Source organism: Cryptomeria japonica, chromosome 4 (genome assembly GCF_030272615.1).
Source record: "Cryptomeria japonica chromosome 4, Sugi_1.0, whole genome shotgun sequence".
NCBI lineage: Eukaryota > Viridiplantae > Streptophyta > Pinopsida > Cupressales > Cupressaceae > Cryptomeria > Cryptomeria japonica.
The window spans coordinates 725356118-725375333 of NC_081408.1; positions in this window are offsets into that span (position 1 = coordinate 725356118).

The window sequence follows — 19216 nt, forward strand, 5'->3', positions numbered from 1 at the left end:
TACGTGAGGTCTAGATCCAGGACTTGACAAACCACGTCCTTTGTGACTAGCCCTATTCTTAGTGGTAAGATGACCGTGCCCTTGGATGAACACTCTTCATCATCATAAGCCTTAATAGTGATTTGGTTTGTAGAATTCACAGCTTTGTCAGAATATCCCAATTGTCTGATGGTGTTCAATGTACAAATATTAAGACCTGCTCCTCCATCTATCAGGACTCGTTTTATTCGGTGTTTATGTATGAAGGCTTCAATATGTAGAGGTGCGTTATGAGGCTGACTTATGGAGGCGTCATCGGCTTCTGTGAATGTGAGGGAGTGTGGAACGGATAAATATCCCACCATGGCTTGAAACTGGTCCACGTTTAGATCAGTAGGGACAGCAGTATCTCTCAAGGTTTTGTCAAGGACAGCTTTATGTGCAGGAGATATACGTAAAAGCTCAAGAATAGAGATGAGTGCGGGTGTTTTCCCTAATTGCTCTACAAGGTCGTACTCAGGCTTAGTTGATGAAATATTGGTATTCTTAGTAGAGGTACCTGGCAATGTGATCTTAACTCGACGAGTTGTAACATGACATTCAGAGGTAGATGCGGACGAAGATCCCACACCTTTTAGGACAATTTTGGGTCTTTGAGAAGAATTCTCAGGATTTTTATTTTTGATAGTAATGGTAGAAATATGATTGTCCATTGAGATGTGATTAATAGTGGAATCATAATTGTAAGATGCTCTAGTGTAATTGGCTTGATCATCTGTGACTTTGCCTTTTCCCTTGTCATGTTTTGGGAATGGTTCCTTAAACACCTCATGCTCTTGGTTAGATGAATGTCCCTCAATCTCAATATCTCCTTTGTCAATGAGATCTTGTACAATGTTTTTCAATCGATGGCAATTACTTGTCTTATGACCCTTGCTCTTATGAAATTCGCAAAATTCATCATCATTCCACCAATTCGGTTTTACCTTTGGTTCATATGGAGGAAAATCTGGGACCGTAATCACTTTGTTTGCTACAAGCTTTTTGAATACTGATTCAAGTGGTTCTCCCAATGGAGTATACTTCCTTCGTGGTTTAGCAGCCGTTTGATTGTTCACTTGATTGTTGGTAGAACTTGATCCAGAAAAGATGAACTTTGGTCTCACTGTGTTGGCATCAACAACACCATCATTAACCGTGTTCTTGTTCTTGTTCCAAAATTTTGGTTTGTCCTTTCCTTTGAAGTCCTCTTTGTTTTCTTTGAATAGCTTGATAACTCTTTGTTCAATTAAGACCTTTTCTATTGCTAGGCCCTTCTCAATGACATCCTTGAATGTAGACAAACAAGCTTTTCTGAGATCATAGCCAATAGCTTTATTAACGTTTTGTGTGAACATCTCCACCATTTGTTTTTGCGGAATTTCGCAAGAGCATCTGCTAGCTAAGTTTCTCCATCTCTGTAAAAATGTTGCGAAAGATTCTCCTTCCTTTTGTTTCGTATTGCACAAGGTAGTAACTGAGACATCTATTTCAATGTTGTAAGAGAAATGTTGAATGAATGCTTCTGCCAAATCGCCCCATGACTTAATACCGGGAGGTAATTGAGAAAACCATTCCATCGCTTGATCTCCTAAGCTCTGTGGGAACAACCTCATTAAGTATGTTTCTTCTGCGGCTACCTCAATGCAAGCTGTGAAGAATTGTCTTATGTGTGCCTTGGGGTCTCCTCTCCCTCTATATTTGTCGAATTTTGGTGTTACAAAGTGCGGAGGAAACGGAGGCATTGGAATGCTCTTATCGAAGGGATAAGGGCATATATCTCTCATAGTATATGTGGGTTTTGATGTGCCCATGTCTTCCACTTTCTTTTGTAGATCTCTAATTTGTTGCTCCAAATTATTTTTGGGAGGAGATGGATTTCTTGTAGCATATCCCATGTTTGAAACACCCATTTGAGGAGGAACTTGTTGCATATATGGATGATACTGATCATAGACATGTCCATATGGGGGTCTATATTGTTGTGACATATATGGAGCACTTGGCATAACTTCTTGTTGAGGGACCCCATATCTGTTTTGTGTATATAAACCATATTCAATAGGCCTTTCATTTTCCATTGTGTTGCCCCCAATTTTGGCATGAGGTCTCCTTGTGTCAAAATTTTGAGGATGTCCTTGTGTATCCACTTGTCTTAATTGACCCATATCTTGAGCATGTGTTTGAGCATAAGGCCTCCATGATGGTCTTTGAGTGTAAGTATCATATATTTGAGCTTGTGTATGTGGGATTGCTGGTTTTTGAAGCAAAACTGATGGTGACTCCGGCATCATATTATTTGGTCTCCTTTGATCCATGTTATGTTGAGTTTGTTGTGAAGGTCTACTTTCCATAAGTTGAGATAAGTCAAAATCATGCGGTATTTTAGCTCCACTTTGTGCCATCATGTTTAGAAAGTATTGATGATCTCTCCTCATTATCTCTTCAACCAATCTATTGAATTGAGGATCCATTATAGATTCTTGTATGTCTGCTGATAGTATTGAAGAATTGTCAACATTGTCATTGTGTGTAGTATTGTTGTTTATAGCGTTTGCGCTTTCCACATTTGGATTGTTTCTATAAACATTCATGTCTGGTAATGTAGTGTGCTCAGGATTGTAGAATAGATCATTGTCATACTCATAAGAACTCATGTTTGCGGATTCTTGAGCTTCTTTAGCTATTCTCCTAGATTTTTGAAGGCGGGTTTCAACCATGGACTAGGTGTTAGACCAAGATGTGAGAAACTAGACGAAAATGACAAGAGTATGGAAGACCAAGAGTTGTATGGAGTGTAAATGAATCTTGAGATGTACTTGCAATGTCCAAAGTGTAAGACCAAGTATGTAAGTAGTAGAGTAGGTGTGACTTCCAAAGAGAGGATAGTTTCTCTTGATGAGGTAAGCTGACCTTGACTCTAAGTAGGACCAAATGAGACCCAAAGGTAAGAAACCTTGATGAGGGACCACTTAGCAAAGTGTTGTTGTATGTAGTGTGTTGACAAAGTATGATGAGGACAAGCAAGTGACCTTTTGACTCAAGTTTTAGACAAGTATGAATGTAAAATGAGGTATGAAGCAATGATGGACTGTGTAAGACCTTAGAACAGGATGAATGCTAGATTAAACCTAAAGAGACAACCTAGGAAGCTCAAGTATGCCGAAACTGATTTTCTTTGTTTGTTTGACTGTTAAAATTTTTCAAATCCTGACACAGACGCCTCTGTATACTTCACAGACTCGGTTTTAAGACACAGACGCTACTCTGTTTGACGCAGACGTGATTCTGAGATTTTCCTGTTGATGTTTGCCGGGACTGTAACAGTTTTTTGCAATTGTGGACACAGACGCGCCTGTATACTTCACAGACGCGATTCCCAGACACAGACGTGTCTCTGTTCGACACAGACGCTAATAAAAACACAGACGCTATTCTGTACTTCACAGACGCGTTTATCCGACACAGACGCGGTTTGAACAGACACAGACGCATTTCTGTAACCTTAGTGCAATCTTTCCTATCTGTGAATTTGTTTTGCTGTGACCAAATCTGATTGTTCGACTATTTTTCGTGACAAGAGGACACAGTGTTGATGACTCAATGTTTGCTAGTGTTTAGACTCCAAAATGACTCCAAGAAAGTGTGTTGTTTGATGTGAAATTGTTTTGCATACACTTGAAGACACAAAAGACACAATGTTTTGTTGTTTTGTCTTTGAATGTTTGAATGTTTAACATAAGTCAAGCACAATTCTTATGGCTGGCCAAGACAATAGTTGTTGATCCCACATGGGGTTTTACCCCCGAGGCTACGCTATTCAGAGCGGATACTTAGATGCTTGACCTCACTGGCTCCACCCTCGGCACTCACTTCTCGGGTCAGCCAAGCATCAGTCCCCATGAAAACTCCCCATGGCGAACTTTGTATCTCTACTAAGAACCGTATGTGTGTGGGCCGCTACCAGAGGTCCGACCTCCTGCCTCAACAACTAGAAGGATTTGGGCATCTAAAACAAAATGGTGCTAGTAAGGGCATCCGCTCGTGTGGCCATACATGCGGCACTTTCAGCTCTGTAAATACAGAAGGCTCCCAGCTGGTAGGGGTTACGCCCTACAAATGATCAAATAAATTTGATCAAACGGGTTTATGGGGAGACATAGTGTCGGTATGAACTAATCAGCACACGTTATTCATAGTTTTCACCATGAATACATTTGATTATAGTGGTTTGGATGAGGTGGGTTTTCCTCGCTACCACTTGGGTCGTTCTCTTCTCACTAGTAGTCCTAATGACCACACGGGAAGACAGGCCCTCTAAAGAGTAAACAAAAAAGAGCCTATTGCTCAAGACACAAAAGACAATGATTCAATTTTAGTGCACCAATTGAAGTGTTTGCTAAGCTATGAAAACAAGGCACACAATAAAAATTACAAAACCCTAGCTAAGGCCCTGCAACAAAATTGTTAGTAGTTTGGGTTGTTTCAAATGATAACCCCTTCCTGCAAGCACACAAGTTAGGTAAATTTTTAGAAAACCCAAAAAGACTTTGTGAAAAGGGGCCTTCAACAAAAACGTATTTGCCTCCAAAGCAAGCTGCACAAACCAGGTTAGCTAGATCTGCAAAGGTTAGTCGAAAATAAACCAGATCTGAAACCCTCAGTACAAAATCCGAAAACCCGAATCAAAGAAACTTGAAAAATTTGCAAAACAGAAATCACAGACGCCTTTATACCAGACACAGACGCGTCTGAACTACACAGACGCGGTTCTGTAGTTCACAGACGCGATTCCAGAAACCTGCAAAAATAAAAAATCTGGCAAAAAACACAGGCGCGATTCACGATATCACAGACGCTTCTGAAACACAAAAAAGCGATCCGAACACTCGTAGACGCGGAAAAAACCTAAAATGTCGTCGAAATCGTCCGATCTGCAACTTCAAAAAATGCAAAATTTGCAACAAAAATGTTAAATGCAAAGGGACAAGGGTCCCACCGGGCGTGCCAAAATGTATATGGTGAAAATGGATAGCAATAATAACAAAATTGAAAGGCTAAATGAATTCAACCACCAAACCCTAGCCTAACAATGAACAAAGATCCACCATAACATATGAAGATAACCTAAGACAATGCAAAATAACTCAAAATCACAAAGATTATACCATCACATGTCCAATAGGGTTTTGATCTCCATTCTTCCTATCTCCATTGATCTTGCTTGATATATTTGCTCTCAGATTTTTGTATGCACAAGAGCTCAACAAAGAACGGAATGTGGTTGCAAGTGGAATTGTAGTGTAGCCAAGTACTCCAAAATCAGTCATTAGGGTTTGACAATGAAGAAATCATCTCCTTAAATAGAAGACACAATAAGAAATGGAGGGTTAAGATTGAGAGGTGTAAAAAGAGAGGTCGGCTAGGATTAGAGGGTAGGTAAAAGAAATACCAAAATAATGAAAGAGGTAGGTAGTGTATGAATTAAGAGATGAATGACATGTGTCATGTGTAGAAAAAGATAATGAATTAATTAAATAAATAAAGATTTATTTAATTAATAGAAGAAGTAGGACAATTAAATAAATAAAATATTTATTTAATTTAGGAAAGGGATAATTTAAATAAATAAATGTATTTATTTAAATGAGAAATAAGGCTAGAAGAGGATAAATGAATTAATTAAATAAATAAAAATTTATTTAATTAATAGAAGAATTAGGCTTAGATAATTAAATAAATAAAATATTTATTTAATTAGACATGACAATTTTGGGTGTCTACAATTATGTTTCATTTATTGATGATTTTAGTGGAAGGACATGGGTATATTTTCTAAAGAGTAAATCTGAAGTTTTCAATCGATTTAAAGAATTTAATGAAATGGTTAGTTATATACTTGAAAGAAAATTTAAAGTTTGAGGACTGATAATGGTGGTGAATTTTTCTCTAATGATTTTGATAGATTCTGTAAAGACTGTGGGATTAACAAATAGAAGACAAATCCATATTCTCCACAACAGAATGGAGTTGCAGAAAGAATGAATGTGATGCTAATGGAGAAGGCTATGATTATGCTGAGTGGTTTTGGTCTAGAACAAATTTTTTGGGCTGAAGCGGTTGCCACTACTTGCTACCTGATTAACAGGTCTCCTACATCAGCTCTTGTTGATAAAGTGCCTATGGAGGCAAGGTCGGGTCACAAGCCTTCATTGAGACATCTTAGAGTTTTTGGTTGTGAGGCATATGCACATGTGCCAAAGGAGAAGCAAAAAAACTTGGAGAAAAATCCTGTGAAATGTATCTTCATCAAGTGAAAGGATAAAAGCTTTGGGACCCTATTGCATAAAAGGTAATTCATAGTAAAAGTTCTATTTTTAGAGAAATTAAGTCTCCTTCTGTTACATTGCAGATAGAATAGACTAAAAAACAATATGTGATTCAATTCCCTTCTACACCTGAAAGAGTTGAATCGAGACCCCTATATAGGCAAGAAGTTGAGGAGAGCTTGTCTAGCTCCGAATCTTCAGAAGAGGAGGAAGAACCTCCAACTCAGCTTGTTCGAAGGTCTACAAGACATAGAGAACCACTTGAAAGATATTCACCTGATGATTGGAGATGTATTTTTGCTTTGAATACTAATGTGGATGAACCAAAATCTATAGAAGAGGCATTAGCTATGAATGATGCAGAATCCTAGAAGATTGTTATGGAAGAAGAAATAGCAGCTTTGAAAAATAATGATACATGGGATCTTGTACCATTGCCTAAAGGATGAAAGCCTGTTGGTTGCAAATGGGTGTTCAAGAAAAAGATTGGTTCAGATGGAAGCATTGAGAAGTATAAAGCAAGTTTGGTTGTAAAAGGCTACTCTCAGGTTGAGGGTGTTGATTATGGTGAGATATTTTCTCTTGTTGCCAAAATGACATCTATTAGATTTTTGTTTTCTATTGTTACTACTTATGATTTAGAAGTTCAGAAAATGGATGTGAAAACTTCTTTCCTTCATGGTGATTTAGAGGAGGATATTTATATGACACAACCAAAGCACAATGTGGTGAAAGGTGAAAGTAATTTAGTCTGTAAATTAAAGAAATCAATGTATGGCCTCAAATAGAGTCCTAGGATGTGGTACCAAAAATTTGATACATATGTGTTGAGTTTGGTATTTGAGCATTCTAAATTAGATAACTGTGTTTATTATAAAACTGATGGTGATCATTTCCTGCACATTGTATTGTACGTTGATAATATGTTATTCATTGGTAAAGGGAAAGGTATGATTTCAGAACTTAAGTCTTGACTTGCTTCTAAATTTGAAATGAAAGATCTTGGTTCACCAAATCACATTCTTGGGATGGAAATTAAAAGAGATAGAGTGAATAGAAAGCTATGGCTAGGCTAGAGTAAGTATGTAAATTCAGTGTTACAAAGGTTCAACATGTAGGATTGTAGACCATTGTGTTTTCCTTTTACAGTTGGAATGAAATTATCTGTTGCAGATTGTCATACATCCCCATCGGAGATGGAAGACATGAGAAGAGTGCCTTACCAAAGTGTAGTTGGAAGTTTGATGTATGTTATGGTCTGTACTAGACCAAACATTGCCCAAGCAGTGGGAGTTCTGTCTAGATATATGTCTAATCCTAGTAGAGTTCATTGGGATGCAATAAAAAGAGTCTTCAGATATTTGAAGGGTACCTCAGAGTATTATTTGTGTTATCATGGTAATTTGGTTGGAGATAAGATTTCCCTTGATATTCATGGTTATGTGGATTCAGACTGGGTAGGTGATATTGATAGCAGAAGATCCACCAGTGCTTATGTGTTTACTTTATTTGGTGGTGCAATTAGTTGGATGAGTAAGCGACGGGCTATGGTTGTTTTGTCCACTACTAAAGCAAAGTATATGGAAGATACTCATGCTTGTAAAGAGGCCATTTGGATTAAGAGACTATGTTCAGACATTGGAATAAAACAAGGAGTCATGACAGTTTATTGTGATAGTTAGAGTGTGATCTACCTAGCTAAGAACCCGACATTTCATGCCCGGACCAAGCACATTGATGTCCAGTATAATTTTGTCAGAGATATTGTCAAAGATGGCAAGGTGAAGATGATTAAGGTAGAAACTTTGATGCATGTTGTAGATTCTTTAACTAAGGTTGTGAGCACAAAGAAGTTCAGATGGTGCTCGGAGACTATGGGCCTCATGGCCCCTAGCTAGCAATTGATTCATTGTGTTGATAATCCATTTGCTCTTGCAAGGTGTTCGACAAGTGGGAGATTTGTTGGGAAAATGGTGTCTCAACCTTGCATTTACATGAGGTTACTATTTATAGTCAATTTTTATTTGAGCACGAAATGGTGCAAAATTCTCCTCAAAGCTTTTGGTTGGCTAGATAAGCATTCTAGTAAAGTTACATTGCAAGATCACAACTAGTTTTGAAGATATTAAATTTTTTGTTTTGGAGGGGTCCAATGAAAGGTTTAAATTTGATTTTGAGGAATTTAGAGGATCTGAATCACCCTAAAAAGTGGGCATAAATAGGATATCGGTTTACAAGGCAATAGAGCACTTCGTGAGCTTTCCGACGCTTTAAACGGTTCGTCAATAGGACACACGATTCTCAAGTTATGGCCTGTGAAAGTTTGTACTCTTGAATATGAAATATAAAATATATGGGACACATAAATGAGCTATAAAAGGGAGGTACACACATCATAGGACATCTAGAAGGGAGATAAGGTCAGCTACACCTTATTGGGTGGTTTTAGCCCATGGTTTCATAATACCGTTTGATGGTTTCTTGTATTGTATCTCCTATATATGAGGTGCATGAGATAGAGGTTGTGTGTAAGATTCTTATGGCTATTGAGTTACCTCTGAATCTTTGGTTAGCAGTACTCATGCAAAGAGCTTGCTCTGAAATTATATTGTAATATGTTTTGATTGTTGAATAATATATTGGATGACTTTTGGAGTGTGGGGTTTTTCTCTCGAAAGGGTTTTCCCCATGTAAATCATTGTGTTATGGTTTGAATGTTATTATATCTATTTCTATTTTCTGTAGCTGTTGTAAAGATCTACAAAAAATTTTGCATTACCCTGCTCTCAAGATTAGTGTAGGAAGTTGTTTTGCTACTTAACTTCCTTACCATCCCATGCTTGAGCCATCACATGGAGGAGGAGGGATATAATGCATATATGGATGGTATTGATCATAGATGTGTTCATATGGAGGAGGGACATAGTTGTATCTTGAATATGGACCACTTGGTATGGTATTATAGTGAGGAGCACTAGGTCTAGGTCAACACATGCCATGACCATGGGGATAGGAGTTGTCATAAGAATGATCTTGGATATTTCCCCCAAATTTGACATGGGGTCTCCTTGTGTCATGATTTTGAATGTTCAATTGAGTGTAATTGTATGCATTGTTATTATCTTGGATATCATCATGGTCATGCATGGTGGTATTTCTTCTCCATGGGAAAGGACAACTATGGGGTTGTTCATGAAAGGTTCTATCATAACTGGCATGAGAATGAGTGTATGTGTTTGGAATCTTAGGATTTTGAAATAGGGATGAAGGTAACTCATGTATGAGACACTCTTTCTTACCACCACTATTGGGCCTACTTTGTCTTGTATTAACTTGATTTATTTGGTTTTTATCATCCTCCAAAATCTGTGACATATCAAAATCACAAGGTAGTCTTATCCCACTTTGTGCCATGACTTGTAGGAAATATTATCTATACCTTTTCATGATTTCTTGAACCAATCTATTAAAATGGGGATCCATGATAGTTTCCTCAACTTCTGGAGAATCCACGGATGCATTGTTATTGTCATTATCATTTCTATTGTTATTGTCATTGTTGTCATTGTCTGGTATATTACTGCAGTTTTCAAATGGATTGTAGAATTCATCTCCATCAAAATCATAGGTACTCATGTTTAAAGACCTTAAAGCTTCTTTAGCTTCCCTTCTAGACCTTTGTGAACGGGTTTCAACCATGTACTAAAGTCTTGACCAAAATGAAAGGTAGTATGAAAATGCAAAGACTATGGAAGACCAAGAGGTGTATGAAGTGTAGATGAATCTATGGTAAATTTGCAATGTCCAAGAGTGTAATAGAAAAGTGTGTATGCTTGAGAGTAAGGTGTGGCTTCCAAAGAGATGATGGATCTCTTGATGAGGTAAGCTGACCTTGACTCAAAGTATGTATGTTTGAGAGTAAGGTGTGGCCTCCAAAGAGATGATGGATCTCTTGATGAGGTAAGTTGACCTTGACTCAAAGTATGTATGTTTGAGAGTAAGGTGTGTCTTCCAAAGAGATGATGGATCTCTTGATGAGGTAAGTTGACCTTGACTCAAGAAGACCAATGAGACCCTAAGATGATAGATCTTGATGTGAGAATCACCTAGTGTTGTGTTGTAGTATGTTTTGCTGGCATTGCATGAAGATTGCATTGATGAAGTATAGTGTTGTCATTGATGTCAATAGTAACTAGTAATGAAGTTGTATTGCAACTGATAGTGATGCAGTAGTGCAACCGGTAGTAAAGCAGTGATGTAAACCAGTATTGGTATTATTATTGAAGCAGATTGATCAACCGATAACCCTAACCAGTTGATAAGAAGAACCTTAACCGATGGAGCTTGGTGAATCAGTTGTGATGATCTATGACTGAATGGTGATTGGAGATGGAGATGGAGATGGCACATAAGCATGATGTGCGCGATGAGTTTCAAAGTGGATTTGGTGTGTGAAGATAACTGTTTATCTTGGGAATGAGAAAAAGCATAACATGAAGTGAAAAATGCGTGATGAGCTACAGGATCCAATGTGCGGTGATCTAGGAGTGGTTGAAGTTGTCTCGAATAATGCGTAGTTGATTGCTATGTAATCCAACGGTTATGATTGAACTGATATGTTTGTAATCTCTATGATATTTGTAGGTTTTGTGATGTGTTACCGACCTATTTTATTTGTATTTAAGGTCAATGAGTTATTTGTAATTGTGTTGGAAATTTGGTTAAGTGTGGTAGTGTGATTGATGTCGAACCTGAAGGATTGTTTGCAGAATGTTGTGGAGGCAGATAGGAGCAGAAAAGGATTTGATTAAACAGAGCAGTGCTATTACCAGATCAGCAAAGAACCTATTGTTCTCTAACCATTAAAACAGTTAAATCCCTTAACTGGGTAAGCTTTAACATTCTTGGTGTTGTTTAAATCCTCTAACAAGGTGATCCATTAGCTTGGATTTGAAATCCTCTACTAAGGTTAATCCTAACAGAGTAGTACCTTTAACACGGTATTGTAGTCAATCCCTTAACCGAGTGGTCCCTAATCGGATATGTTCTTAACAAGACATTATTGTATAAGATTCTAACAAGGCTTGGCTCTTAACAGGGCGAACTTCAGAAGAGTTCAAAATAATTGTGGTTATTCATCCCCACCGTGGTTTTTCCCATTTGGGTTTCCACGTGAAAAATCATTGTGTCAAGTGGTGAATGATTTTGTGGATGTGTTTTGATATGGTTAATATGATTAACTAGTAAAGCCACTTAGATATGTTTAGATGATAGGATGTGATCTAAAATGAGCTGTTACTGATGTTAGTAAAGTGGTTTAATGTTTTGGTTAACTGGTATGTGAGTTTTAGATCCGTTACATTATATCTTTGATGTTTTGGTCAACCGGTAAAGTTTGATAGTGCAGTTGCAGTTTTTGATGCAGTGACTAAACCGATTAGTTTAGCAAGTTGTTTCTAAGCTAGGATTAAGTTTGGTGAAAGTTTATTTTGTTTTCTATCTATTGATTCACCCCTCCCCCCTCTCAGTAGTTGACTATATCCTTATCGTTTCATCATATTATCAATTGGTATCAAAGCATTTCAAGTCCTCTTGTGTTTAAGCCTAATAGCTTGAGGAAAAGATCTAGGAGAACATGATGAAGATAGAAGGTCCAAAGTTCAATAGGGAAAACTATATAATCTGGAGTGATAGGATGAAGATCTATATCAAGAGATTAGGAAGTCAATATTAGGAACATGTTGTTACTAAATATAACTTGCCTAGTGGGATTTTGTTAGATGATCAAAAGAAGGAGAAATAGGAGAACAATCAAGCATTGGAGGCCATAATTAGTTCCTTTTCTGATTCAGAGTATGTTGATGCCCATGGATTGGAGACTTCTTATGAAGTGTGGAAGAAACTAGAAGATATCTATAGTGGTGATGAGCATGTTAAGATTGACAAAGAAGAGAGTCTGAGAGGTAAATTTGATGATATGTGGGTGGCTGAAGGTGAAAACATTCAATAGTATGGTCAGAGGATCAAGGAGATAACTGATGAGATCAAAAGTGTTGGAGGTACACTGGAGGATACCACATTGGTTAGAAAGGTGTTGAGAACCCTTTTACTGGTCTACGCTATTCGAGTTGCAGCCATTTAGGAACTCAAGTCAATTGATAAAAAAAGGTAACTCTTGATTCCATCATTAGTAAATTAACTGCATCTGAATTAAATGTCTTTGATGGAAGTGTTCAAAGATCAGAATCTACATTTAGAGCCTTAGTTTCAACCCCATCGGTAAGGAAAAGCAGAGAAGTCAGCTACAGTCATGAGTCCAAATCTAGCAAAGAGATAGATGATGAAGACAATCTGATTGAGCTTGAAGCATTGTTGGCCAAGGGGTTACCCAAAGGTACTAGTAAGTACAAAGGTAAATTACCTTTGCAGTGTTTTGCATGTAACTGGATTGGACATATTGCTGCTAATTGTCCTAATGGAGATAATGAGCAAAAATGTGAGAAGTATAAAGACAAAGGTAAAAGCGATTGTTTCATTGAAGTGGATGAAGGAATTACAGATGAGGAATCTGAAGAAGATGCAAATGAGGACATTGTCTTTGTTGCTATTAGAGAAGAGACATCTAGTCAAAAGGCATTAGTCTCTTGCATAGATAGTTCTAATAACTGGATTAAAGATAGTGGTTGTTCACACCACATGACTGGTGACCAAAGTAAGTTTCTTACTTTAAGAGAGTTTAATGGAGGTGTTGTGAGATTTAGGAATGACTCACCCTACATGGTGAAAGAAAAGGGACCCATCTCTTTGAATGGTTTGAAGGACCAAAGTACAATCTTTTGAGTATTGCTCAACTCAATGACAAAGGTTACCCACTGGAATTCAAGAATGGAGTCTGCAACATTTATGGAAGCAAAGGTAAACTGATTGCAACTAGCAAATAGACCAGAGGTAGCTTGTTTCAGTTAATTTCTAAAGTTAACAATTGTTTAATTGCAAAAGTAGAAGATAGTTGGCTTTGACATCAAAGATTCTGTCATGTACATTTTGATAACATTGTAAAAGTCAGTAAGTCCAAATCAATAAGAGGTTTGCCACAGTTGGAAAAACCGGTGAATTCTTTGTGCAAGGAATGTTAGTTAGGGAAGATGACATCCTTAACCTTCAAGAGAAAATCTTTCTCAGTAGAACATTTGCTAGATTTGGTTCATACTGACCTTTGTGGACCAATGATGACTAGGAGTATTCAAGGTGATCAGTATTTCATGATTTTTACTGATGATTACTCAAGGATGATGTGGATCACATTCTTGAAAGACAAGACATAAGATTTTAACAATTTTAAGGCATTCAGAGCCTTAGTTGAAAATGAAAGTGGAAAGAAGATAAAGTGCTTAAGAACCGATCAAGGTGGTGAATTTACTTCAGAGGAATTCACTAGATACTATGAAGACAATGGAATTAAGAGGCAACTTTATGCACCTAGGACACCATAACAGAATGGTATTGCAGAAAGGAAAAACTGGTCAGTTGTTGAAGCTACTAGGACTATGCTAATTCAAGGAGGTGTAGCTATGACATTCTGGAGAGAAGCTATCAGCACAACTGTTTACACATTGAATCGGATACTAGTTAAAAGAGGTAAGGATAAAACTCCCTATGAGTTCTGGTATGGTAGATCACCTAATGTCAATTACTTTAATATTTTGGTAGCAAATGTTTTATCATAAGAGGTGATTATGTTGGTATTTTTGATGCTAAGAGTGATGAAGGCATATTTCTTGGTTACTCCACCAAGAGAAAATCTTACAAGTGTTACAACAACCGGACCAAGAAGATCATTGAAAGTGTTAATGTCTGAGTTGATGAGTTTCCTAAGAAATTAGGAGAAACTAGTGAGGAGAAGGAGGAAGAAGAACCTTACACACTATTTTTGGAACCAGAACTAGTGAAGCCAGAAGTTGGTGAAGAGAACAGAGAAGCCCTACTTCAACCAGAACAGGGAGGTCCAACAAAAGAAGAGGAAAGTGAAGAAGAAGAAGAACTTGGAAATCAAGATCATATCATTCCAAGTTATGTTAGACTCAATCATAGCCCCGATCAGATTATTGGATACATGAATACAGGTGTACTAACAAGAACAAGGCTTAGAGAGAACTCTTGTATGATTTCCACCATTGAGACTAGAACTGCAAAAGAAGCATTTGTAGATGAAGACTGGATTAAGGCAATGGAAGAAGAACTTGACTAGATAGAGAAGAACAATACTTGGTCATTGGTACCCAGACTGGAGAACAAGAATGTAATAGGTACAAAATGGGTATTAAAAAATAAACTGAATAAAGATGGAGTAGTGGTTAGAAATAAAGCCAGACTAGTATGCAAAGGATATACACAAGTAGAAGGTGAAGACTACGGTGAGACATTTGCACCAGTTGCAAGATTGGAAGGAGTAAGGACTCTAATTTCATTTTCAGCATACAGAGGATTCAAAGTATATCAGATGGATGTTAAGTCAGCATTCCTAAATGGAATATTGAAAGAGGAAGTCTACATTGAACAACTAGATGGTTATTCTTTAACTGGAGAAAAGGACATGGTGTGCAAATTACATAAGGCATTATATGGATTGAAGCAAGCACCTAGAGCATGGTATGAAATATTGCACTCTCACTTGGTGAAGATAGGTTTTTAGAGAACCAGTGAATACAGTAATATATCTCTCAAATTAGAAGGAGACAAGATATTGGTAAGTGAGGCATTTGTTGATGACATCATTTTTGGAGGAAATGATGATATGTGTCATGATTTTGCTAGTGAAATGAAGAATGAGTTTAAGATGTCACTGGTAGGTGAAATAAAAAAAGGGAGGGACACACTAGATGTGAAAAACATCTAAGTACCAAAAAATGCCAAACAAGTCTCCCCCTGTGGAAGACAACCAACAATCTCCTGAATAACTCTCCCCCTATGAATGATATCTCTGTAAGGTTCTTCTAAATTTTTCATATCACTATCACTCCCCCTTTAACATCAATGCCAGAAATCTGACAAAAAATATCAAAGCAAGAATATAAACCTCTATATCTCAAAGCTAACTACTTCACCTGAGTAGTAGCACCACTCATCAGTGTCAGAATGAATAGTATCTCTGATAATGCATGTCAGACTGATGACAAAATGCATCAATCAAGTCTCTGTCAGAGGGGAAGAAACCCCTAACCTATCTCTCAAATAATCAAATGATTCCTTAGACAGTGGTTTAGTGAATATATCTTCAATTTTTTCATTAGTGTTCACATAAACCAATTTGACTTCCTTTCCTTCTACCTTGTCCTTCAAAAAGTTATACTTTATTGATATATGCTTAGTCTTAGAGTGAAATACTGGATTCTTAGACATGCCAATAGCTGTAGAGTTATCATAGTAGATAACTACTGGTTTACTACAATTTACCTTCATATCCTTCAACATTTGTTTCATCCACAAGACTTGAGTGCAATTAGTTGTTGCTGCAACATATTTAGCTTTTGCAGTAGATAAAGAAATGCATGACTATTTTTTGCTGATCCATGAAACCAATTTCTTTCCAAGAAAGAAAGCCCCACCAGAAGTTCTCTTCTTGTCATCAGTATCTCTTGCCCAATCTGAGTCAGTATATGCACATAAAGTGAAATCATTATTTCTAGAATACCACAAGCCATATTTTGTTGTTCCTTTCAAATACTGGAATATCCTTTTTACTACACATTCATGATTTTATTTAGGATTACTTTGTTATCTTGAAACAATACTTACTGCATTCATAATATCTGGTCTAGTCTGAGTTAGATATAACAAACCACCAATCATAGACTTATACCTTGTCGGATTTACCGGTGTATAAGTATCCTTGATAGATAATTTCTCACTTGTCGCCATAGGAGTACTTACCAGTTTGGAATTATCCATACCAAAGTTCTTCAACAATTCCCTCAGATACTTAGTTTGATAGATAAAAATGCCTTTGTCAGTTTGAGTAATCTGCAAACCTAAGAAAAATCTCATTTCACCAATCATGGACATTTCAAATTCATTCTTCATGTTGTTAGCAAATTCCATGCACAATTTATCTTCTCCTCCAAAAATGATATCATCAACAAATACTTCAATAATCAGAATATCATTATCAGTGATCTTATAATATAAATTACTATCAGCACTGCCTTTAGTAAAACCAAGCTTCAAAAGATATTTATTCAACCTGGCATACCAAGCTCTAGGAGCTTGTTTCAATCCATATAAAGCTTTCTTCAATCTACAAACCATATCTTTGTCACCTGTCAACCTTTGCTTTAAAGATCTTGAATTTCTCAAAGGCTTCAGACTTCTCCCTAAGAAAAGTCACCCACATCATCCTAGAATAGTCATCAATAATCAACATGAAATACCTATCACCTTGAAAGCTTCTAGTCCTTGTTGGACCACATAAGTCAGTGTGAATCAAATTAAGTACATCATTAGATTTATCATGTATGCTCTTAAATGAACTTCTAACTTGCTTTCCCAATTGACATTCCTTACATACTAGATTATGAGGCTTCATAATCTTAGGTATATCTCTAACTGCCTTAGTTGAACTGATCTTAACAATACAATCAAAACTAACATGACACAACCTCTTATGCCATAACCAACTCTCATCAATATGAGAAATCAAACATGTCTTACCACCAATGTTCAAGTGAAAGATATTACCTCCAGTCTGAATACCAATTGCAATCTCCAAACCAGTCTTGTTAATGATTTTGTATTTTCTATCTTTAAACTGAGGTTGGAAACCCTTGTCCACCAATTGAACAACACTTAAAAGATTATGCTTTAATCCTTCTACCTAATAGACATTATCAGTATTATGCTTACCATTCAAAGAAATAGTACCTCTACCTTTGATCATACATGCTTTGTCATCTCCAAATCTGACTTGACCACCATTGTATTCTTGCAGGGACAAAAATTTTCTTTTATCCCCAGTCATATGATGTGAGCATCCACTATCAATTACCCATTCATCCTTATCTTCAAATTTTGCTGCCAGGGCCTTTTTTAATTCATGATAGCCAGTTTTGGTTCATCCTTTAAAGCATAAAACAGCCATTCCTTTCCATTGTCTGATCCACTAGTAGAGTCTTCTATTGGTTCATCCCCAGAGTCATCACTTACTCCTTCCTCATCCGCTATGTAGCATTGTTTACTTTTCTTGAATCTATATCTATTATGGTTAGGATTAAATGATTTCTTAACTCTTTCCTCAAATCTTGCATTCCTTTTAGGACATCTAGATGCAAAATGACCAATCTTATTACATGCAAAACATTTAGAAGGTTCTTTTCCTTCATACTTACTTCCGGTCAGTCCTTTAGGTACTCTTCTAGCAAATAAGGCTTCAAGTTGCTCAAATTCCTCATCTTCTTTCCTCATGTCTTCCAATTATTTTGCATATAGGACTTTCCAATCACTTTTGTCAGTAGATGATGATGATGATGCATGAAAAGCAGGTTCAGACTTCACATCTCCAAAATATCCAAATTCTTCAAGTTCAAAAGCAGATAATTTTCCAATCAAAATGTCTTTGTTAAGTGAAGAGTTAGCCATTGTTCTCAACTCATTAATAGCAGTTGCCTTCATCTTATAAGCCAATGGAAGGGCTCTTAAGACTTTGGAAACTATTTTATCTTCAATCAAAAATCCTCCACAACATTGAATGCCCATAACAATCTTATTTACTCTTTCCATAAACACAACAATTCTTTCATTATCTTCCATCTTTAAGTTTTCATATCTTACTCGGTAACCATCAAGTTTATCAATTTTGACAGCTAGATCACCTTCATTCAGAGTCTACAATTTATCCCACATAACCTTTGCTGATTATTTATTAGTCAATCCCATGATCTGTTGATCAGTAAGTGCACAAATTCTTATCCAAGTCTACAGGAGCAGGATTATCAGATGCCAGATCATAAGGTGTGTATCCTTTCTCAATGATCTCCCAAATATCCTTGCCAAGACATCTAAGATGAGTCTCCATTCAAATTTTCCATATCCCATAATTTGTTCCATCAAGCTTAGGGATTTCTCTTCTGAAAATAGTTGCCGGTGGATTTGAAGTGTTAGCTGCCATAGGATCTACCTAAGGTAGTTAAGCTTATTCAAAAGAGGACCAAATCTCTGATACCAATTATTAGGATAACCAGTGAACAATTGAGAGGGGGTTCATGAATCAGTTGTTAACAAATTATATCATTTAATCCACTTAATAATCATTAACTAGATTAAGTACAGGTAAAGCAAAAACACATACTGGTAAGCAACACAACTTAACAATTAAATAGATAATCAATGCAAATCAGCCATACCACATAACACCATGATTTTTATGTGGAAAACCTAAAAAGGGGAAAAACCATGGTGGGAAGCCTACCCACAATCAGATGATACTTCTGTAGAAAGTATGTGATACAATGAGGGGCCTGCACATGCAGGAAGGCACACTGCCTAGAGCATACTACTCATTACAAAAGACTCTCACTAACTACAAAGAGGTTATAACCACCTCAAGATAAATGGACAACAATCCAATAGAGTGAACTACCAGAAATAGCATCTACCATGTCTGATTACAGTCCCGGTTAAGCTCAATACTAGAGGCCTTTGACCTCTTCTTTAATCCCAATTCGATCACCTATGATCGACCAAACATCCTTCACATATGATATTGCATTCCAAGACCACAACACATAATCCCCATGATCTACAATGAGATCTTACATCATTTATAACAACCCTAAGGCCTAAACCAATTAGGTCGGCCACCTATAAGATATTACAAT